This window comes from Solanum stenotomum, chromosome 9 (assembly GCF_019186545.1).
Source record: "Solanum stenotomum isolate F172 chromosome 9, ASM1918654v1, whole genome shotgun sequence".
Lineage (NCBI taxonomy): Eukaryota > Viridiplantae > Streptophyta > Magnoliopsida > Solanales > Solanaceae > Solanum > Solanum stenotomum.
Window position 1 is genome coordinate 8,962,257 of NC_064290.1, and position 21,343 is coordinate 8,983,599.

The 21,343-nt window shown below is 37.5% G+C and overlaps 1 protein-coding gene across 1 annotated transcript in view; it reads right to left on the reverse strand.

The window, feature by feature from the left end:
* The window catches only part of LOC125877105 (glucan endo-1,3-beta-glucosidase 12), a 343,740-nt gene that overhangs the window by 51,113 nt on the left and 271,284 nt on the right, over positions 1 to 21,343 (reverse strand). The gene's annotated exons all lie outside the window — the stretch shown is intronic.

The following is a 21,343-nucleotide window of genomic DNA, read 5'->3' on the forward strand; positions in this document are numbered from 1 at the left end:
GTCATTGCATGCATATCATTTATTCCGTTAAATGACATTATTTTTCTTTATTTCACTTAAAGGACGATTATGCGGGCCACAGTCGTTCGTTAACCAAATTGTTCTCGGGACACCCTGACGAATGTAGTTGGCTACTGGATAGTCAACGGTCGTTAACTGTCTCAGCCCAAGTAGTCCGCTTGGGTCACCAGTCCACTTCAATAATCCCCACTCTTAGTCAAGACTAGTGTAGAGCCAAACCAAATCCCAAATTTAGCGCATTTGAACTAAGTTGACCCAACACCCAAGGCGTGTTTGGGCCCATTAGAAGTCCACCTTGTGTCTATTTGGCCCATTGGTCAATAAAAGACAACTATACTTGTGTGTTTATATTTGAAGGATGTATACGTCATTTGACAAAACATTGTTTCTTGGGTTAGAAATTTAATAGTTTGTTCGAGACAAAAAAAGATCAAATTACCATTGCATCTGAAGACGTTGGCATTCAGAGATGACAAGAAGCTCAAGAACGGAGAACCTTCCATGGAATCATAGTTTAGGATTGAACCCCTGTGCGGGACTGATATTTTGTATCCCATTTCCCCTATTATGTATCCCCATTTAGTTTATTCGTAAAACTTGTATAAATTTGGGTTTTGGGGCAATGGAATGTTTCAAATGACGTCATACATCCTTCAATTCGATAGGCCCACCTTTGGCATAAAAAGGTCACAAGTTTAGGGCGCAATATAAACTATTTCTGTGTTGCTTGATATAATTGTTTTGTGTTGTGATGTGTCACTTTGTCTAAAGCAGAATTAATCCACTCTCGTTTCTTAGAGCACTCTAAGCATATATTTATTCACAACAAAAAAGTCCGTCCAAATTACTTCTGAAGTGTTGTCCAAGTTTCTCAGAAATATATAAACCGTCTACTCTAAAAATCCCCTAAGTTTATTCGTCCTTCACAGGAAGGTCGACTTGCTAGAATGTCTGAAAAAAGTGTCAACGCACCAATCCCACCCATTGCTATGGTTAGTGATGAAGAAATTATTCTCCCTTATTAGTGAATGATTCTGAAGACTTTCACCTACAAAAACATATAAGTGGGAGAAAATAGCAAGATTCTATGCAAGTCGACCTTTCCAATTCAATTGCAGGAAAAAATTTCTTTCCATTTGAGTCCTCCCGTTCACCCAAAATATTTTCGTGGATTAGTCTGCTTGAAGCAAAATGACACTTGTGTGTTTATTATTATGGCATCTTATTTGTATATCTCGTTAAAAACAAAAACTAACACATATGTCTTTTGAGTTGTTCTTCTCTACAGGTAAAAACTGATCTGTGTTGAAATCAAACTGGCCGACCATCCCTACTTTACAAGATCTAAAGCAATCATACCATCCTTCCCTGATCATTCTTTAGAGAAAGGCAAGAGCAAAATGACTGGTACTTCTGAAGAAACGGGAATAGTGGACGTGACCATCAGAAATGCTGAACTCGCTGATCAGAGTGAGTTGATCTCTCAGTTAATGCAACGAATTGCAGATATGCAGGAAGAGCTTAAACAGACCAAAGATCTGGCCAAACTGGCCATTGCATCGAATGAACCCCCTCTTGAAACTAGAAGACCTCCTCCTCCTTTTCCATCACTGAGTTTCCCATTACCCAACTATTTCCCTACCCATACCACAGGACCAATCACTTCCATCCCTAATCCTCATACCATCGACTTAACTGTATCCAACACTCCTTATGCCAGCACTTCCTACCAAACACCACCACCATTACCAAATCCGAACCAAGCACCTAAGACTAATCACTCCCAAAACTTCATGCCAACCTATCAAATCCCAGTCCCAGTCCCCAATAATCCAAATGTTTTGTCTAGCCTGCCTACACACCCTTCCGTAACATTCCAAACTCCACCAGTCTATACAATCTCTGAGCCATGTCCTAGCTTTCCAGTTCAACCGGAGCTTGATCACTATGAAGAAATGGAGAAGGAGTGGAGGTTGAGAGAAGAAAAGCGCGAACAAGAGATGAATGTTATGAAGGATGCCATCTCTGAGGCAGTAAAAAGTGTTCAATCTTCGAGGAAGATAACATGACTTGAGTATGAGGACCTTTGCATGCACCCTGACTTGGAAATACCCGAAGGTTACAAAATTCCAAAATTTGAAACCTTCAATGGTATTGGCAATCCCATGGCTCACCTACGAGCTTATTGTGACAAACTCGTGGGTATCGGGAAAAATGATGCATTGATTATGAGGTTGTTTAGTCGAAGGCTCAGCGGGGAGGCGTTAGAATGGTTCACATCTCAAGAACTCCGTCAGTGGTCTACATGGGGGGCTCTGGCCAAAGATTTCTTGGAGAGATTCCAGTTTAATGTCGAAGCTGTCCCTGACAGATATTATTTGGAAAAAATCAAGCAAAAGTTCATGGAGGACTATCGTGAATATGCGTGCCGCTGGAGGAAAGAAGCTGCAAAGGTACAACCTGTGATGACTGAAAGCGAAATAACCTCTGCCTTTATTCGAGCTCAGGAGCCCGAGTATTATGAAAGGATGTTGCCCATGATGGGACAGAAGTTTTTGGAGCTGATCAGAATGGGAGAAGCCATAGAGGATGGCCTCAAGTCTGGAAAGGTTACAAGTCTCACTGCCTTGCAGGCCGCCAACAAATCCTCACCATCCATGGCCACAGGATTCGCTAGGAAAAAGAAAGAGGACGTGTCTGCTGTATCTTTTAGCCCAAGGCCAAGGCCACAAAGGTATTTTGGGTCTGGTTCTGCCATTGGAAACTCCAACCGATTTCCCACCTCAAATATTTACCCACCATCTCCACAAGCTCCAATCCCAATCTACTATGCACAACAGAACTATCAAGCACCACCGCCCACCTACCAAAATCAACCACTAACATACCTAAATACACTACCAAATCACCAAGCCAATGCACCAGTCTACCAAAATCCTGGACAAAACAACCCAAATGCCAACAATCTACCCCGTCCTAACCTCGAAAGAAAGCCTCCCAGAGTTTTCACTCCTTTGGCAGAAACACGTACCCAACTCTTTGAGCGTCTAAGAGCGGCAGGATTGATCCAACCAGTAGACGCAAGGGCAATTAATGCCACAACAAAGTTCTTCCGAGCAGATCAACGTTGTGCGTACCATTCTGGAGGGGCAGGACATGATACAGAAGGATGTATCAATCTGAAACATAAGATTCAAGACTTGATCGATAACAGGGTCATCACTCTCCAAGCCCCTGCCCCCAATGTGAACCTTAACCCATTGCTAAATCATGGAGGAGCTATCATCAACATGATTGAAAGAGACGAAGATTGGCTTACTAATGGGATTATCGGTGAAGCAGTTGTCAACTCACTTATACCAACAGTGGCCTCATTGACCATAAAGGCCCGTCCAGAGTTTGTTGTAATAACTGCACCTCATCAGGCATTTGCTTTGGTGAAGGAAAGAAACAATGAACAGTCCAAAGAAAAGTTTGTCGTGCAGTCGGCTACCGCACAAAGGATGACACGTTCTGGAAGATGCTACATTCCAGAAGAACTAACTCAAGAGATACGAAGAAAGGATAACCAAAAAAGGCCGATCACAGAGGGTGAGGCTGAAGAGTTTTGGCGAAAAATGCAGCCTAAGGAGTATTCCATTGTCAAGCATTTGGAGAAGACTCCCGCTCAAATTTCTGTTTGGGCTCTATTAATGAGTTCGAGTACCATCGAAAAGCATTGTTGAAGGTACTTGATGAAGCATACGTGCCGACAGGAACAAATGGTGAAAATCTGGCCATTATGGTAAGTCATGTCATTGGGTGTCATCAAATCTCTTTTCGAGAAAAAGAGTTGCCACTCGAAGGGGTTATGCACAATCGTGCCTTGTATATCACCGTCAAATGCAAGGATAAGTTTGTAGCTCGAGTATTGATTGATAATGGCTCAGGGCTCAATATCTGCCCATTATCAACCCTGACTCAGGTAAATTATGATGTAGGGAAAATCCGTCAAAGTCGCATGAATGTAAGGGCGTTTGATGGTTCGCAAAAAGAGACCATGGGGGAAATAGACCTGTGTATCCAAATGGGGCCTGCAGAATTTGTCATTGAATTCCAGGTGATGAGTATATCTACAAGTTACAACTTATTGTTAGGAAGACCATGGATCCATGCTGTTGGAGCAGTTCCATCCACATTGCATCAACTTTTGAAGTTCATCTGGGAGGACCATGAAATTGTCATCCATGGTGAAGGGAGTAATCATTGTTACCCTGGTTTCTTTATTCCAGTTATTGAAGAGTCTTCTCAGGGTACTAACTTTCACATGGTGGAGATAATGAATGCTGCTTTTGAAGACACGACACTGCAAGTACCAATGCCGCAAGTGTATAAAATGCTAGCTGCAACTATGCTGAGAAGTGGTTTTGAACCTGGGCGTGGGTTAGGCAAGAATTCGGATGGCATATCTGAACCTCTTCCTATACCACTTCAAAATTTCCGATTCGATGTCGTTTATACCCCAACGGAGGAAGAATTGTTTGAAGCAGAAATAAGGAAGAAACATGACTATGATATACCGAAGCCTATTCCAGCATTGTACCAGTCATTTGTTGCTAAAGCTTTAGAGCCTGAGATTGATGGTTTAGTGGAAGGGATGGGAAGATTGTTTGATGAAGAAGATTGTGATGCGATCTCGGTAGAATGCACAACAACACCCACCATCCGAGATGCCGAACCTGGAGAGTTGTTGCAGAATTGGATGGCCACTCCACTTATGATCCATCGAATAGTTTGGTAGATAAAGACAAGATTTGAAGTTTATTTTTGAAAATCGGTGTTGTTCGGACGAGGCCCGAAACCACCATTTATGTCACTTTATTTTTCATAGTAATGTTTAAAAAGGAAATGACTCATGAGTCATGACCAAAGTTTGTACGCCTTTTAAAATTCCAATGAAAGCCTCGTTTATTTTAAATTGATTATCTTGTCATTGCGAATTATTCTGCAACAAATACATTTAAACTCTTTCTATCTAACATGGTTGATTTGTTGTTCTTTTCAGTAAAAATGAATCTAAACCTGCCAATGTCATGACATGTCACGAACACGGCGAACCAAGTAAGGTCGATGAAGATGAGTGTGAAGATTATGATGCGGAAACTATGATGCCTGAACACCTTACCGAGGACTTGAGGCAACTTGAAGACGATAAAAAGCCCAACCTGGATGAAACAGAGACAGTAAACTTGGGAGATGGCGAGTCGATCAGAGAAACCCGAGTCAGTGTTCATTTGGCAGCAACAGAGAGAGAAGAATTGGTCAAGCTGCTCAGACAATACATCGATGTGTTTGCTTGGTCTTATGATGATATGCCAGGGTTAAGCACTGATATTGTTTCCCATAAGCTGCCTATCAATTCAGAGTACTGTCCAGTAAAGCAGAAAACCAGAAAGTTCAAGCTCGATCTGAGTTTAAGGATAAAAGAGGAGGTCATAAAGCAGATCGAATCAAAAGTCGTTGAAGTGACCAAGTATCCCACTTGGTTGGCTAACATTGTTCCAGTGGCAAAGAAAGATGGAAAAATCAGGATATGCGTGGATTATCGGGATCTCAACAAAGCAAGTCCGAAAGATAATTTTCCTTTGCCAAACATCCACATACTCATCGATAATTGCGCTAAGCATGAGCTGCAATCTTTTGTAGATTGCTTTGCGGGATACCACCAGATTCTAATGGATGAAGAAGATGCAGAAAAAACAGCATTCATCACACCTTGGGGAGTCTACCATTATCGAGTGATGTCGTTCGGCCTCAAGAATGCTGGAGCCACTTACATGAGAGCTATGACCACCATTTTCCATGATATGATCCACAAAGAAATTGAGGTGTATGTGGACGATGTCATCATAAAATCCCGCGAGAGTACGGATCACCTGACACACTTGGAAAAGTTCTTTAACAGGTTGCGTAGGTATGATTTGAAGTTGAACCCAGCCAAATGTGCATTTGGAGTACCTGCAGGGAAGTTACTCGGATTCATAGTTAGCAGAAGAGGTATCGAGCTTGATCCTTCCAAAATCAAGGCAATTCAAGACTTACCTCCTCCAAAGACTAAGAAGGAAGTAATGAGTTTTCTGGGGAGATTGAATTACATCAGTCGATTCATAGCTCAATTGACGGTGATATGTGAGCCCATATTCAAGTTACTACGAAAAGATGCGCCAACCAAATGGACCGAAGAATGTCAGAAGGCTTTTGACACCATCAAAAGTTACCTTTCGAATCCACCAGTGTTGGTGCCACCACGTGCAGGAACTCATTTGCTATTGTATTTATCCGTCTCTGACAATGCATTCGGGTGTGTGTTGGGACAACATGATGAGACCGGAAGAAAGGAGAGAGCTATATACTATTTGAGCAAGAAGTTCACATCTTATAAGGCTCGTTACACCCTTTTAGAGAGAACTTGTTGTGCTTTGACTTGGGTTGCTCAGAAATTGAGACATTATCTGTCGGCTTATACAACACATCTCATTTCGAGGATGGACCCGCTTAAGTATATATTTCAGAAAGCAATGCCCACAGGAAAGCTAGCAAAGTGGCAAATGTTGTTGAGTGAGTTCGATATTGTGTACATGACTCAGAAAGCAATCAAAGGGCAGGCTTTGGCAGATCACCTTGCTGAAAACCCAGTAGATGAAGGATATGAACCACTTAGAACATATTTCCCTGATGAAGAAGTATTGTTTGTAGGGGAAGACATATCAGAATCATATCCTGGGTGGAGAATGTTCTTTGATGGAGCAGTAAACTCTATAGGATCAGGAATTGGAGCAGTGTTGATATCTGAATCGGGGCAACATTATCCAGCAACAGCAAAGCTTAGATTCCGATGCACTAATAACATGGCTGAGTATGAAGCATGTATTCTTGGCATTAGAATGGCTCTTGACATGAATGTTCAAGAATTACTGATAATTGGTGATTCAGACTTGTTAATTTATCAAGTTCAAGGAGAATGGGCGGTGAAGAATCCTAAAATCTTACCATACGTACAATTGGTACGAAGATTATGCCAAAGATTTAGGAAGACCGAGTTCAGACACACGCCGAGAATACAGAACGAGCTTGCTGATGCCCTTGCAACCATATCGTCCATGATACAACACCCAGAAAAGAGTTATATCGATCCACTTGAGATAGTTTTAAAAGAACAACCAGCACACTGTTCACATGTGGAAGCAGAATGGGATGGGAATCCATGGTATATCGATGTGAAAAAGTACTTAGAGGCAGGCGAATATCCGGAAAAGGCAACAAGTATTCAAAAGAAAACAATCCGAAGAATGACAAACAACTTCTTTTTGAATGGAGAGGTTCTTTATAAAAGGACACCCGATCTGGGATTACTGAGATGTGTGGACGCTGTAGAAGCCACAAAATTGCTTGAAGAAGTGCACGCTGGAGTGTGTGGGACACATATGAATGGGTTTACATTAGCAAAGAAAATCTTAAGGGCGGGATACTTCTGGATGACTATGGAAAATGATTGTGGCCGGTTTGTCCAAAAATGTCATAAATGCCAGGTACACGGAGATCTGATCAAGGTACCACCCCACGAGCTCAATGCGATGAGTTCCCCTTGGCCATTTACAGCCTGGGGCATGGATGTTATTGGACCGATTGAACCTGCTGCTTCCAATGGTCATAGGTTCATTTTGGTCGCCATTGATTACTTCACAAAGTGGGTCGAAGCTGCTTCCTACAAAGCTGTGATAAAGAAAGTTGTGGTCGATTTTGTTTGCAACAATTTGATATGTCGTTTTGGAGTTCCAGAGTCTATCATCACGGACAATGGAGCAAATCTGAATAGTCACTTGATGAAAGAGATAAGTGAACAATTCAAAATTACTCACCGTAATTCAACTGCATATCGTCCCCAGATGAATGGAGTTGTGGAAGCTGCTAATAAGAATATCAAGAGGATACTGAGAAAGATGATTGACAACTACAAATGTTGGCATGAAAATTTGCCTTATGCTTTGCTAGGCTACCGCACCACAATCCGAACCTCAACTGGAGCAACTCCTTATCTATTGGTATACGGAACAGAAGCAGTGATACCAGCTGAAGTTGAGATACCATCTTTAAGGATTATTCAGGAAGCTGGATTGAGCGATGCCGAATGGATTCGTGACCGATATGAGCAATTGGCATTGATTGATGAGAAAAGAATGAATGCTGTTTGTCATGGCCAGTTGTATCAACAGAGAATGACTCGTGCTTTCAACAAGAAAGTAAGAGTTCGAACATTTGAGGTAGGCCAATTGGTGTTGAAACGCATTTTCCCTTATCAAGACGAATACAAAGGGAAGTTTGCACCTAACTGGCAAGGACCGTATGTTGTCCACAAAGTACTATCAAGAGGAGCTTTGATTCTAGCAGAGATGGACGGTTAGGTGTGGCGCAAAGCTATCAATTCAGATGTCGTTAAGAGATACTATGTGTGAAACTTCAGTTTGTATTTTCTTGTCATTTCCTTGTAATCGTTCTATTTGCTTGTAATCGAGTCGTTTAGATTTTATCCCTCTTGTAATGAACTACGTCTGACCTGAATTCTCAAAAATGAGATACGTAGGCGGTCTATGTTGGCCTCTGTCACCCTTTTTATCAATTTGTAATGTTTTCTTAGTACTTGAACTACGTTCGACCTGAGTTCTCGAGAATGAGATACGTAGGCGGCCTATGTCGGCCTCGGTCGTTTCCTTATCATTTTCTTTTTGTCACTTCTCGAGTGGGAACTACGTTTGACCTGATTCCTGCCTCAACGGGATACGTAGGCGCCACAAGGGTTCGGTCATATTCCCAATAAGATTTCCACTTGCCTTCATAATGGAAACTGGGATAGAATTTTTGAGAGGACCTCAAAAATTCTACAAGAAGAGTCCATTTCTACAAACAAGGGTCAAGGATCATATCGAAATGTGCAACTGGAAATAATTTTGAGAGGATCTCAAATTCAAGACTCTCGTGATCATCATCAGATTTGTTTTTGAAATATCTAACTGGGACAAAATTTTTGAGAAGGACCTCAAAAATTCCATCAAGGATACTCGGACCTTCGAAGTCAACATCAATTGCCTCAAATTGACGTGTTCTTAAAGGGTTTTATGTTGCCAGCAAGCTACCTGTCATATCAAAGTCTGAGACAAAGGGTTTTGTCCGTGTCGTGCATGTCGTGACAATTAATTAGCACAGATTTTCTTTAAAACTATTTTTTAAAAAAAATTCATACCTAGCAAATATTTTAATATGATCTTGTCTTTTGTCTACTGCGATTCATTGGATCTACTAGACAAAGTTCCAGAGATAACGAGACCAGGAGCAGGGCAACTTCAACACAGATTAGTGTTCCAAAACTAACATGTTTTTGTGGATGCAGGGTATAATAAAATCATCAAATGAACTATATTTATCAACCAACTAGCTCAAGAGAACATATCCAACGAATATCTATTAGTGAGTGTAATGTCTTCATTTGATCAAAGAGGTATTTGACGGATTAAAGAAGAGTATTTACCACTTAAGGTTGCGAGATTCCGATGAAAATGATGTTATGAAAAAATACCTATCATCATATCAAATATTGATGAAAAACGACGTTTATAGTCATTACATATTCAAACTACCAAGAGGGTCATTCATATTCAAATTGCCGAGAGGGCTATTCATATTCAAATTACCGAGGGGACCATTCATATTTAAATTGCCGAGAGGGCCATTCATATTCAAATTGCCGAGAGGGCCATTCATATTCAAATTGCCGAGAGGGCCATTCACCTTCAAATTGCCGAGAGGGCCATTCATATTCAAATTGCCGAGAAGGCCATTTATATTCGAATTGCCGAGAGGGCCATTCATATTCAAATTGTCGAGAGGGCCATTCATATTCAAATTGCCGAGAGGACTATTCATATTCAAATTACCGAGAGGGCCATTCATATTTAAATTGCCGAGAGGGCCATTCATATTCAAATTGCCAAGAAGGCCATTCATATTCAAATTGCCGAGAGGGCCATTCATATTCAAATTGCCGAGAAGGCCATTCTATACAAATGCTAAGAGGGCCATTGCATATTCAAACCGCCGAGAGGGCCATCATGTTCAAACCGCCAAGAGGGCCATTCATATTCAAAATGCCGAGAGGGCCATTGCATATTAAATTGCCAAGAAGGTCATTCATATTTAAATTGCCGAGAGGGCCATTTATATTCAAACTGCCGAGAGGGCCATTCATATTCAAGCTGCCAAGAGGGTCATTCATATTCAAACTGCCAAGAAGGCCATTGCATATTCAAACCGCCAAGAGGGTCATTTCATATTCAAACCGCCGAGAAGGCCATTCATATTTAAATTGCCAAATGGTCATTGCATATTCAGACCATCAAGAGAACCACCAACATATTACATCAATCTATTACTGCTTCGATATCAAAAGAAGAGTACATTGAAGAATTATATTGAAAACATGAGACATGAGCTTTATTTGCTTTACGTTAAACTGAAAGAAGTTGATGTCAAATGCTCAAGGAGAGAAATTAAGTGTCAACACGGTGCGGACAACATAAAAAGGATGCAGCACAATGTGGAACTTTTTCTTAGCAGCGAACTGGGACATAGTCCAAAGAGGAGTATCAAACTCTTAGGACGCGAACTGAGGAGCGACTTCCACCACAATCAAACCACACCCCTATCAGAAGGCATGTGGGTTTATCTTTGAGTTTGTTGATTTCAATTTCACATCCGAAAATTTTTTGTTTCCTCCGGAAACAACTTTCCAATCTAAGTGACAATACACCAAGAGATTTGGAAATTATGTCCATGTAAGTTCTTAATTATGGATGTGAAGCGCGCCACATTCATGACTAAGAGATTGCAAGACTCCTTTCCATACTTGACTTACTTGTCACTATTCCAGAAACAAAGGTTATCTAGCATAATAGATTTCCTTTTCAATCGATCGAGTCGAACTACAAACAGTCTGATTCCTAAGGTTTAAGGATATGTAGGCGGGCTCAATGTTGAAAACTCGGCTGTATTCCGACATCCTTTCTGAAATCTTATTCTCAAGCATTCGGATCGCTTCATAATTCGATATTGGGATGACTTTTGAATTTTCTCAAAATCGTGCGTCAAATCAAGCATATTAAACTACAAGTGGCCTAAATTCTTACATAGCCTGAGATATGTAGGAAACCTGATACCGAGGTTCAGCCATAATTCCTAAAGTCCGTACCAAAATCCTTTTCCTAAAGATGAATGTGGTCGGTCAAAATTGGATTCGTCAATTTCATTTGCCTCAAATTTCTTTCATCAATCCAAGTCAAACGAGGGACAGCTGTTGACGGCCAATTTTGACCCTCCACAATATAAATTAATTATCGAGCTTCTTCAATTACAAACAATTTAAAATAACTAGTTTTATAAATAAATAATAAAAAAAAAACTTAAAAAATAATATATATAGTTTACAAATTATTTTAAATAGTTTCGTCACTCTTATAATTTTTAAATAATATATATGTTTTATATAATTATGTATATGATTAATGTATTTTTATGAATATCATCTCAAAAAGATTTTATATTTAATATTTTATTAGTGATGGTAGTAATTTTGAATTAATGAATTTCATGAAATTCAAAATACTTGCAAATTATTTTTACTAATTTTATCTTTTTGTAATCATTTTAAATATTGAATATGTATATTTCTACAATCATGTTATTTTATAAATATTTGAAAATCATCAAAAAGGATTTTACAATTTTTAGTCAAATATTTTATTAGTTTAATTTACTTTAACTTATAGTTATAATTTCGAGTTAATTAGTTTTGTAATTATATTAATTAGTTTTGTAATTAAATTAATTAGTTTATAATCTAATTAATTATTTTATTTTTGTTAAGATTAAGAAGCTCGTTAATTAATTTATGAAAATTTGTCTTGTTACAATTTTTAGTCAATTGTTTATCATATCCTTAACCCATTAAAAGACCAAGTTTGGGCCTTACTTCCAATTTCCAGTGGCCCACATCATAATTCCCAACCCATACATACCAATTTGCTAGCCCAATAACCCACAACATTACATACACCAATGTTTCTAATAACATAATAAGACCCACTACATACATAACGTGCACCATCAATATGTACAGCAGTACATAGCCGCCCCACTCTGTTTCTTCTTCTTCTTCACGCAAAAATTGAAATCTAGCAAGCAAATCGCGCTGCAACCCGAAAATCTCGTCACCCATCTGCAAGCCCATAACTCCAGCAACCTAATCAATCACTTCATCGTCCCCTTTTCACGGAAGTCACTAATTTTTCCCATCCCTCTTCACTGTTGATCTCGAAAAGAAGCAAAGGAAGATTCAAATTTTTCTTTTGAAAATTTCCAATGGATTTCCCCCCCCCCCAAAGTTGCTCCATTTTTTTCCTATAAATAGTTCCTTCCCTCAGTAATTAGAGGGGGGTGAAGAGAAAAGATTGGATTTTGAGGTCACATACGAAAAATAGCTTATAAAAGATTTTCGAGCTTGGTTTTTGAACGATAGACATTTTACACTTAATTCTGATTCTAAGTTTCGAGAAGATCGACACTCGGAGTTTCTTAGCGCGTTGTTCGTATATAGGTTTCATAGTAGAAGAGTCGTTGTTCTCAGCTCGTTTGTCCGGTTCGCTTCTCCGAAAAAGGTATACTTCTTCATCTTGTTCGTGTTCTTTCCTATTCTTACTGTAGTTTGCTATTTGGTATAGCTGATTCGATTTTATACCTCATTTGCTGGTTTAAGTCTTAATTTTCTACTTTACTTTAGTACGATAGTATTTTTCATCTTTGTTCTGTTTTCTCATTAGTTCCCAGTAGGAAGTGGATTTCTCGTTCTCATTGAGCCATTAGCCTTTTGTTCCCGAGCATGACTAGAATGTGTATATATTGAATTTTGGAAGTTTGGTATCAAGATATTGCTACTCTTATTGTGTCGATTTTCATAGCCTTGTGGTGATCGTTTTTTTTTTCTTTTTTTCTTTTTTTCCTTTTCGAAATGCTCTATTTACGTTAGTCCATCCTTGCTTATCATGACTCCATGCTAATGTTTAGTGTTCGACGTCGCGTTTTTCGTTCTTTCACCACAAGTTGAATGAATGAATCAAGACGTCAAGATTTCGGCTTTGTACTGTACCTGTTGTAACCCATTTTGATTCCTCTTACTTAGATATTTGTTGAGCTATTTCGAGATGTAGGTTTTGCTTTCCAGATTGCATTTGTTCTGTTTCTAGTTTTCTTTTCAAGTTTGTTGTCTCTTGTTTATCCTTTTCGTCTCTTAAAGTGTTGCATTTTGAAAGTTTATGTGCCATATCTTTGCTTGCCGGTGAATGTGGGTTCAATTTCTATCCAAATCGGCATGACATGCCTTGAATGAGTTCATATTATCTTCTTGTGGTTATGAGCTATGTAGAGGGGGTCTAGTTGTATTTGTTCATTTGTTTCACATGTTCACTACTTGGGGACGAACAAATTATCTCTCTTTACTGTTTTTTTTTGTGAACTTCGTGAGCCTCGTGTCCACCTGTAGTAAGTCTCGATAAGTTGGGAGCATATTGGATTAAGAATGTATAGCTGCCCATTTAGCTCTTACTCCTCCCATTCTTTTTAGCATGTTTCCATAAGTTGTTAAATATAACATATTTTCCTCTGTCTACTGTAATAGTGCCTGGCCTATTTTCTTATTTTCTATAGGTTTGGTTTAAATGCTTTTAATATTAAAATTTGATTAGAGAGTAATAATTTGCTATGGTTTGAAGGTTCTTTTCTTCGATTGTCTTGTTGCCTTAAGTTTATGATATTGTTTTGGCATGGAATGACACATCTCAACTTAGATCAATGAGTCGTATATTGTATTGTTGATACTTCATAATATGATTTTCTCATTTGGGATAGACATGTGAATAAATCTTCATCATGATTGATTTTAATTGTTGTTTGATGTATATCAGATTGCTTCATTAACAGGCCCTCTTTATACTTCAAGTTGTACATTGAAGGTTAATTACTTGTTAATAATGAGGTGATCTACTCCTATGGTGCCATGCTTATTTCTTTGTAGCTTGCATTGTCATCCATATGTGTGCATTTGTATGTCTCTGTCTAAAACTTTAATAGCTTAGTGTTATGTTTTCTCTATTTTCTTAGCTTTTGTTTCATTTTCTCCTTGTTTAGCCAGCTTGTCATTGTTAAAGTTTTAGGCGTTTGCTTGTTTATACATATATACATATATATAGTTAGTTAGTTAGTTAGCTAGCTCATTTTTTGTCTTCTTAAAGTCATATATCATTTAGAACAATGACTTTGGTGATCCTTGGAGTTTTGAGATACTTAAGTTATTCTCATTCATGTCTCATTTGTTATTTCAAATACTAATTTTGTTCCCTCTTTCGTTTCTTGTATGAACCCCCTTTCGAGTCCATGGTGGACTTATCTTCCTCTCATTTTCGAGTTGAGCCATAAAGGCTCGATTTTTACTTTCCCTCTCCCTCGAGTCAGCCCCCATACATCCGGAGACTGTTACAGGCCTCAAAGACCCAACAGGTTGCTGGAAATTATTTCAAAAGCCCAAGAAATGAGTTGTATACATGTTGTATACAGCATTATACAGCGAATTACAGGTCAAAAATGCAAAAATACAGAGATGATGTAAAACACAGGTGTTCGGAAGCAGGAGATACACGAAAAGAGCTGATATACATTCCGATATACACTGATATACAGCCTGTGTATACAAAAACGGGATTGGTTTAAAGGCCAAAATTTTCAGCAAAATTGGCCCAAAAAGGGGGCCCAAATTCATTTATCCTTTACCTTTAATTTATTTAATTGATTTTAATTATTGTTTTTTTTTTTATCATTAACTCTAACTTTAGAATTGTTAATTAACTTAATTAAATTCCCCAAAAGATGAGTTATATTCTTTGTGTTGGTTTAATTTTTAATACATTTCATGTTTTCTGTTCATTTATTTTAGTAGTTAAGTATATTGGTCAAAATTTTATATCTTCAATTAAAGTTAAACTTTTGTACTTAAAAAGAGATGTTCTTTAATGCTTTTTGCTTAATCATATTTTACTCATGTTAAAGTTGTTTTAAGTTAAAGTACTTTTCATCAAATAAATTTTAAAAATGTTAGCCAAAACCTTTTCAATTAATTAAAAATAGTGATACTTACTTAATCATTCTCTTAAAAGGTTTAGTCAATTAATTCAAAATGATATTCATGCTTTAATTTATTAAATTGGTTTAAATTATTATATCAAAATGAATCATAAATTCTTATTAATCTAATTCTATTAATATTCTAATCACTTGATTTTCGAGTCAAATGTTTCATTTTGAATCATTTTCTCTAAAAAAAAAAAAAACAAAATGTGTCATTTATTTAATTATTTTCTCAAAATCAATCAAATATTGTAAGTTATTATATTTATGTTAAATCATTATATTTCTAAAAATAGTCAAATATATTTTAGTCAAGTCACAGGTCAACCGCATGTTAGCGGGCACTTCGAATGCTTAAACCCTTCTCGAAGTGTAAATTGAACCCCGAACCCCCTTTGGTATTTTCAAATGATTTTTTCTGTTTAAATCTTAGAAAATTATAAGTTTTCTTAATTTCTTTAAAAAATTAAGTGGCGACTCTTTCTAAGTATTTTTCTCAAATTGTTTTATACTTAGAACATTTCAAAAGTGATTTTTCTAAAGGTTATGAAAATTACGGCATAACAGACTCACAGCACGTATATAGAGAAAATCATATACATGTATCCATTTCATCATCATTTCAATGATTATATGACCATCCGACTCATAAGACGTACATTGGACCTTCCATTTCCTAAGAATTCTATAAGTGGACATTTTATCAAACACATGGTGGGCTATTGTTCGTGTAAATAAAATCATGTATTTTAAGAGTACTAAGTCCAACCAATTCCAAAATCCATATAAATCAGCCCACCAACAACATACATATATATAAATCAACCTTCATAATTTAATTATGGAAGCATGAAGACCATAAACATCACATAAAAAATTCATTTCATGATAATATGCAAAATAGACCATAATAGGGTGTGTAGTAGTAATTCCATACTTCAAGAGTTCATAAATAACCATAAGGACCCATAAACTTGAAGTAAAAATAGAGGATAAATGGTTGGACTTGTGGAAAGGAAGGTTTCCACAATCAAACCCACATACCTCAACTTTGGAGAATCCTTGATGAAGATTGGAATGGAGAATTGAAGCTTGAGATTGAGTCTTGAATCCGAAATAAGAGCTTGAGATGTTTGAATTTGGTTGAAGATCTTGGTGGAATTTTGGAGAGGGCTTAGAGAGTGTTTTTGAAGTTTAAAAAAATGACCAAGTATGGAACATTTATAAAAAACGTCCCCAACCCGCTAAAAAAAAAGCTCACTGGAATTTGCAATTCTGCCCAGACAGATTTTACGAAAATGGTCATAACTCCTTCATCCTAACTCTGAATGAGGTGAAACCAAGTGCGTTGGAAAGCTAACTCAAAGGGCTTTAATTTAATAGGTTGTGGCCCTTCCAGTTCCTTGTGTGCTAAGAGATATGCCCCTTTAAAGTTGACCCTCCAAATCGCATTTTTTGCGATTTTTGAATTTTGATACGGTTGCTCTAAAATTCGGGTTAGACCCATTTCCCACTCAATTTGACCCCCTGAATAAGAATATGAAGTCGTATTTCTGAAATCATGTACGGATTTTGAGATATATGGAAATTACAATTATAGGTGTTTCCGAAGCACATTTTCGGGCATTTTTGGGGTCGTTTCAGCGGATATCTTTGAAACTTAACAAGTTTCTTAGGGATTTAGAAAATAACAATACATCTTCTATAACAAGCTTTGTCCCCTTAGGCAGAAATATAGTAGCTCTTCCTAAGCTTTTAATCAATTTCGAATTACCAAGAAATTGTAGTAACATTTGCTTTTCTTTTAAGCAAGTAAGAAAAATATTTCTCATATTTAAATATGATATGTGTTGTTCCACTGTCAACTACACAAATATCTGCATGATTGGCTATTGATCCAAATGATATTTGGGACATATCCATATTTTCTTCAAACCCAGATATAAACAAAGTAAAATATTACTATTAAACAGGGCTATTATATTTACAAAGATTGAAAAAACATAAACATATCAACTAAACAAACAGAAAAGGAAATTATCTAGATTATTGCGGGTTCGTCACTGATCGTTATTCCTTCAGGGAATATAAAGAAATCGGCTACATCCAGATGCATAGGCTCAACATTATCTCTAGAGATGAAATTTGCTTCTACATTATTATCCATTTTATGTATGGGCTCAACATTATCTTTATAGATAAAGTTTGCTTCTGGATTATTATCACCTTGTTTTAAGGACGCCTGATAGAGTTGAACGAGGTGCTTAGATGATCGACAAGTACTTGATCAGTGCCCCATTCCTCCACATCTATGACATACACTTTCTGAATTTTTCTTTTGGATCATTTCTTATTTTTCACCCTTCCTTTATACTGCTGGTCATTTTTTAGTGCAAGACGACCATCACGATTATAATTTATTTTACGACCACGACCATGATCAGAGCCACGATCACTACCTCTTTCTTGTTGGTGATAATTTGCCTGATTCACTTCAGAGAGTGGCATAGAACTAATGGACCGACTTTCATGATTTTTCATTAAAAGGTCGTTATGTTATTCAACAATAAGAAGATGCGAAAGTAATTCAGAATGTTTTTTTAAAACCCATTTCTCGATATTGCTGCAGCAGGAGCATACTCAAGGCAGGAAATATGGAGTATGTTTTCTCAAGTTTAGCATGTTCAGTGACATCTTCGTCGCATAAATTTAACTGTGATATAATTCTATACATGGAAGAATTATATTCAGTTATACTTTTAAAGTCTAGTAACCTCAAATTAAATCAATCATAACGTGCCAGTGGAAGAATGACCAACTTCAGGTGGTCATATCTATCTTTCAAATTATTTCACAATATCAGAGGGTCTTTAATAATGAGGTATTGCATTTTTCAACCCCTCGTCAAGATGGTGGCGCAAAAATATCATAGATTTAGCCCGATCTTGGCTGGATGCCTAGTTCTTATCTTTGATGGTGCCTACCTGTAACACCCCGTATTCTACGTGTATTAGTTCTATTTATATGATGCCTATAAATTGCCTTGTGGTATAGTTATGGACTCGATTTCCTATGCGACTAGTGACAATAAAATAGGTTTAAAGTGAACTGTCTGTAGATTTTGATACGATCCGATTAAGTTGTGTCGATGGAAGTATTTAAACTTGAGATCGTAAGGTGGTATTTGAGTCTAAAGTTTAAAGTGATATAGTGTATATAAGGTTTAAGTTAAGTTAAAGGTATTAGGGTTTAGAAATGAAATAAAATATTGAGGTGCTTGCTTGACTTAACTAAGCTAGTAAGTGACAAGTAGGTGCATCACCTACTTTGACATATTGACCAGCCAAAGGACCAAGTAGGTGCTTCACCTACTTTGACTTATTGACCAGCCAAAGGACCAAGCAGGTGCATCACCTACTTTGACTTATGACCAACCCAAGGGCAAATTCCTAGCATAGGTCGATCCCAATTGGTATAGAAGGGTGGCAACTTAGGGGCGAAAGCCTAGCATGGGCCGATCCCAATTGGTATAGAAGGGTGACAGCTCAAGAGTGAAAGCCTAGCATAGGCCGATCCCAATTTGTGGAATTATGAGGACGGCATCCCGGGGTTTAAGTGCCTAGCATGAGTCATCTTTTTCTATCACTGATCAGCTAGTCGTTTGTATCATATGTCTTATAAATATTATAATGCACAGAAAAGTAAAGAAAAGAATGTAACATACACGATTCCACAAGTATAAGCAGAGGTGGTCTCTAATCTTTATCTATTGGTATTTGGTTTTACTTGAGCTCTCATTTTACTTATGGTTGTATTATGCCTTACATATTCAGTACATTCTTTCATACTGACGTCCCTTATTGGGGATGCTTCATTTCATGTTGCAGGTACATGTACTCAACTAGTAGATACTCAACGATTGTTGGTGAGCTCCAGGTTGATTCGAGGCTTTGCCAAGTCTTTACGATACGTATTTTCATAGTGGTACAGTCATGGATTCCAGTAGAGGCTTTGTAAACATTGTAAAATTATCATCTGTATTTATAGTTTCACTTGTCATCACATGTATCGGTTCAGCTAGTCAACATGTGTTGTATATGAAGCTTTTCATCAGTAAATCTATCTGCATAATAGTTTACTTTCTCATCATAGGTCACTTGTAATGTCACGACCCGAGAGCACCCCCTAGTCGTAATCGGCGTATTCGACCTCGAAGAGGTCAAATACAAGCCTCATGGATCATTCATTGCATACGATACAAAAAAAATACAAAGAATTTAAAATTTTCTTCACACACGAAGATACTTTCATTAAATAGCAAGCGGAAGACTTTCTAGACTTTATACATGATGTCTCAAAACCATCTAATACTTTAGAGTACAAAATTCGGGACTAATCCCATACACAACTTAAACAATACTAAAAAGACATAAAAGAACATATTGGGTATTGTCCTCGAATATATGAGGACTCACCAAGTCTTCATCTTCAACACTTAGAAACCTATCAAATAGCCATGACATGTCATCATCTCCAAATCCCTACACTTTAGTCCAAAAAAGGAAAGAAAGGGGTTAGCACAATTAAGTACTAAGTATGGAAACCATGCAAAAACATGCTAAAAAGGACATTTGGTTGAAAGTCATGCCTTATGCCATTTTAGTAAAACTTCATGAACATTGACATATTAGACATATTATAGAACATAACCAACATATAAGACATTAACCACATTATAGACATACTCAACATTTTCACCACGTAACTCATTTCATCATCCAAGGACCCTTATCTAAAGTTACCCTAAGACACACTTGAGTGAGACATGAAATGGCCGCCCATACAACCTCTTCATACACACCTAAGTGTTCCTCAAGGCTACTATAGACAAGAACCATCATGCTTCAAGGTAACATACCAAGTAACTCACTTCATTAACATAAGCTATTCATTCAACAAATCATTTAGACAATAAGTCAACATTCTTCTTTAAAGTCATTTAGGACATATTCATGCATTTAAGGGACTTCACACTTTAGTCATATAGACTTAGAGAACTCACTTTAGCACCTTCAAAGGCTACTCGTGTCATGTGTAGATAGCATCCCATACTACTACCTACACGGTGTAGAACCTATCAAGTAAACTAGAGTTCACATTAAGGGCATCAAGTTCTACACTTAAAGATCCAAGTGTCAAGAATGCTCATAGCACCAATTTCCAAGAGATTCAATAACAAGACTCGCCCAATATATACATCATGTCGTCACACCAAGCACAAGCAAGTATCAAGAAGGGTCGACGCCCTGTATCAAGAAGGGTCAAAGCCCAATAATCAAGAGAACCAAGAACCATATTAAAAATGGCTTTCTAGTTCGTACTTAAAATGGACAACTTCCATTCATAAGACGGACTAAAAATCCAGAGTCAAGATGGCAAGTGATCCGAATCAAGAGGCATGCCAAGCGTGACAAAGTCACAGCCACAAGAAGGACAAGGTCCCAACAAGAGTGCTAGGTGATCAAACAATCCGTACAAGTGGGCGAGTTACACAAGCATTTTTAATGCCTTAAGGATACCAACATGACAATGCCAAGTGACAAAAGTAACCAAGGTTTCAAGATAACCCTTCAAATATACAAGAAAATAACAAGAGTACATGTACAAGTTTATACACAAACTTCGGGCTTTAGCATAGAAACAGTCCGACAAAACATCAAGAATTCAAACCGTAGCCCGACCAACGTATCAAGGTTCTCAGCTTGTACACAAGTATATATAACCTTAAAAATATAATTACATAACTTATTTAACTTCTATTAGCTCAGAAATGACGACGTAAAACAGGATCATCATCGCAAGTAAGTCTAGCATGTACAAATACAAATATGCTCCCAAAACATTGAATCTGTCCAGCCTGGTACCCCAAGTCACAAGTTAGATTTGAACAGGAAAATGGTAAAATTAGACTTTATAACCTTCATGAAAGATGTAACTACATCTCTTAAGGTTGCAAACAAACAAGAATCACCACAAAATACATTTTGTACAAAAAGATATA